Here is a 3872-nt window from a genome sequence, read left to right as displayed (position 1 = left end):
CTGGGGGGCACAGGTGGGAACCCCACAAGCTGCCAACCACCTCCTCCCACACAGAGTCACCCTGGGGAAGACATGAGTGACTGGTCAATGTGGTCAAACAACTGGACAACAAAACAGCAGGAGGACAGAAGGCTGAGGTGGGGGTGCGCTACGTTGTGAGTCTGGAGTCTAACCACCAGTGTAATTCCATTCTGAATAACTGACTCAACCAATATTTAGTAGATTCTGAAGCATCGTCAGCCCCGACTGTTTTATTAAATACCAAATTCAGACTTCTGGGAGATGTGTCTCCTGGGTGCTCCATCAATACCTTGGTCAACATGGTCCTGACCCAACTCACTGACTTCTGCCTGGTTGGTGGGTGGACAGGAGGGGCTAGATCGAGCATTTTCCCTGAGTCTCCCCCCTTTCACCATCCACCTCAAAACCAGGAAACCGCACGTCCACAGAGCCATGCTGGCACCCAGTGGGCCTTTGGCAGCCCTGCCTCTACTTGATCCCCTCTCCAATCTGCCCTCCTGCCCCCCAGCAGAGACGTCTTTCTAAAGATGGGCCGGCGCATGTCACCCTCTTCCTCGGAAAGCCTCGCTAACTCTCCACCAGCTGTCCTATAAATCCCAAACATTCTAAGGTGACCTTCCAGGACTTTCCTGATAATCTAACCTGGTAATGTTCAATCTCCGACACTGTGGCGTTCCTCTGCAGATCTGACCCCTTAGCCTGTGAGTTTTCTCTCATGGAGCTGTGCTCATCAAACTTAAGAGGCCCACCCAGGTAAAGGCGTAAGGGAGGGTGAAGGGCCTTTCCCTGCCATTGTTCACTCATCATGGTTTTGTTCTTTCAAGACTCAGCTGCCCTTTAGCAGCCCACATCCATCCACGCTGTCTCAGCCCAGCACCCACTGCCCTGCAGGGGAGCCCTCCTCTGCACCTGGTGTTCTCTTGTTTAGAGACTTAGCAAGATGGAGCTCCTTGAGGGTAAGGACCCTTCCACCTTACTTTGCATCTTGTCATCACCCAGCTTGCAAATCCTGGAGACTCAAGAAATGTTCCTTGAAATCAGAAAACCCTGAAGCAATTATTTGGGCACCGTAGACAGGAAAAAGCTACCATGCCCAAGACCTTCGCCAGGTAATCCAGGGCATCTTCTGAAAGGAAAGTGAAGGATTTTCCTCCCTTCCCTCCCTTGCTCACCTGGGCCCAGACAGGCTGGCGTGAAACCCTAAGTCTGGGAAAAAGCTGGAAGCTGTCAGTCTGTGGCTCTGTCAATCACATGCCTTTCGCAAAGGCTCAAATTCATTAGGAGGGTAAAAAAGCCTTTAAGAAAATGTTGTCAGAATGAATCAATCCATTTAAAGATCTAGAAGGAACAGGCACGTCAGTCTTCACAGTGAGGTTTTCATAATGCAGGGTGTCCCCGCCTGGTCTTGAGCGGGAGCCCCAGGGCATGAATGAGACTGCGCTGCTGAGGCTTGATGGCTCCGGGGGAGGGGCGGGGGGAAGCCACGGGCCCAGGAGCTGGGCAGTGCTGAGGCTGCATGAGAACGGCCTGGGTCCCTTCCGAGCTGTTGCCTGTCTCACATTCATAGAAAGAGATGCCTTGGGTCCATGTTCTTCATCCATCATGGGGCAGAGAAATGATCATTTGGGCTTGTTTTCTGGCTGTCATTGGAGTTTCCACCATAAACTCTTCTTTAAAAAAAGACAGAAAGGGAGAAAGGGAAAAAAAAAATGGGTGGGAGGAAGAAAGGAAGGCCGTCACTGTCATCACTTGCATTTGGGGAGCATTTGGGGCCTTTCCAGCACATAGATGCCACTTGATCTTCAGAAGGGCCCCCCCAGGCTACTTATTATCTTCATTTCACTGTTCAGAGACGTTAGCTAACTTGCTTAAGGACATGCAGCCAGGCAAAAGGCAGCCTTGGAAACTACTCTTTTATTCCCTATTTCAAAAAGGCGAAAAAGAAGTAATAGCGACAATGAAATATGAGTGGAAGCACTTTCTTTAGCAGAGGACATTTTTCCAGGTGGGGCAGGCCAGAACAAAACGCCTTTGAAGGCAGGTTTGGGGTGGGAGGCGTGGAGGCTCCCGGGAGAGCATGTGCGTGGAGAGGGTGGATGGGCGCTAGTGGCCTGTGGATTCAGCCAGCGCTCATCTAGCCCGTCTCCCTGGCCAAGGAATCTCTAGCACGGCTCCTTCTGGGTGAAAGCTAGTTAATGAATCCAAGACCAAATTATAGGTTGAAAAAAAAAAAACAAAAAACAAAAACAAATTATAGGTTGAGTTAAAGGACAATTTCTTAAAATTTCAGAATAAAATGCAACCGATGGAGTGAAAACCAGTGAATGGTTTCGTCTCGTATCGGTCTCTCAGGAACTCAAAGCCTTATGTGTTAGCAAACCAGACAGATGCCTATATGGGGAACTCTCACTTAGAAGTACCCTGCTCTGTTCCTCTCACAGCACATTTCCTTACACACCACCCCTGCCAGCCAGAAATTCGACCACGGGAATTGCTTTTGGCCTCGGATTTTACTTTTGTGCACATGCAAACACCTGCAGCAACAAATTACGCACAAGTGTCGGTGAGTTTCTCAAAGTAGGACGGTAGGCTTGTGTGGGAGTATCAACCTGACACGGAAGGGCAGGAAGAGCCTTCCTGGGAAATGGGAGGGAACCAAACATTTTTAAAAAATTAAATCACTTTCTTCATAGCTTATCATGAGACCTTCCAATGTGGCCTCCAGGCCAGTCATTTTCAGGGACTAACATTGGCAAATGTCCACGGAGCGACCAGGAAGCCTGGACATGTCCTCCTGGCCCATCAAGCTGCCCTCTCCCGGACGGTGCCCCTCCTGCTGGCACTGCTGGGGTGTCCACAGCGTCCCAAGCCTTCGTGGTTGTGAGAGCTCTGTGGATCTCAAGAGGACAGAGCCACAGCCTCTGCTCGTTTGGGGAGTTGGGTGGGGATGGTAATGGAGACAGTCCATGATATTTAAATTTAAAATTAAAGTGACTTAAACGTATTTTAGTTGTTCATTTATTCATTTTTTATTTGTTTGTTTTTTTTTTAAGTTGTTGTAATAGTTGATGTATATCTACAAGGTGTTAAAACAGGTGCACCCGGACATCGGCATCTCTTCCAAGGCCATGAGCATCATGAACTCATTTGTGAACGATGTGTTTGAACGGCTGGCTGGCGAGGCTGCCCGGCTGGCCCAGTACTCGGGCCGGACCACACTGACATCCCGGGAGGTCCAGACAGCGGTGCGTCTGCTGCTGCCCGGAGAGCTGGCCAAGCATGCTGTATCTGGGGCACCAAGGCCGTCACTAAGTACACCAGCTCCAAGTGACCCAGGGCCTTCCATTAATAAAGAGTGAGCTGCTCCCCCCCCAAAAAAAATCCCTAAAAATCCCATCGGTTGCCCTGCATGTTAATACACATGCACACACGTGTGTACACACACAGATTACATTTGCGTGGCACCCGATTCTTTTCTAAGCATCCTGCAGGCTCACAGTTAAAAAGGAACTTGAAGTTATGTAATAACATTCTTTAAGCCAAATGGAAAAAGAAAGGTTCCTGCCACCTAGCGTCTACTTGATCACTTCTAATAACGGAGGACTCACTACTGTACAAGCAGGATGCTTCCTATTTAGGCAGATGACTGTGTTTCCTGTTTTGTTTTGTTTTTGCGTTTGTTTTTTTTTATTTTTTTTCAATTTTTATTTATTTATGATAGTCACAGAGAGAGAGAGAGGCAGAGACACAGGCAGAGGGAGAAGCAGGCTCCATGCACCGGCAGCCCGATGTGGGATTCGATCCCGGGTCTCCAGGATCGCGCCCTGGGCCAAAGGCAGGCGCCAAACCGC

The 3872-nt window shown here is 49.4% G+C and overlaps 1 pseudogene; it reads left to right on the top strand.

The window, feature by feature from the left end:
- The first annotated feature begins 1110 nt into the window (after positions 1-1110).
- On the top strand, positions 1111-3352 carry LOC121479363 (annotated as a pseudogene).
- The last annotated feature ends 520 nt before the right edge of the window (positions 3353-3872 follow it).

Source organism: Vulpes lagopus, chromosome 2, assembly GCF_018345385.1.
Source record: "Vulpes lagopus strain Blue_001 chromosome 2, ASM1834538v1, whole genome shotgun sequence".
Lineage (NCBI taxonomy): Eukaryota > Metazoa > Chordata > Mammalia > Carnivora > Canidae > Vulpes > Vulpes lagopus.
Note: the sequence above shows the minus strand (reverse complement) of the source record. Positions and strands in the feature narration are given on the sequence as shown.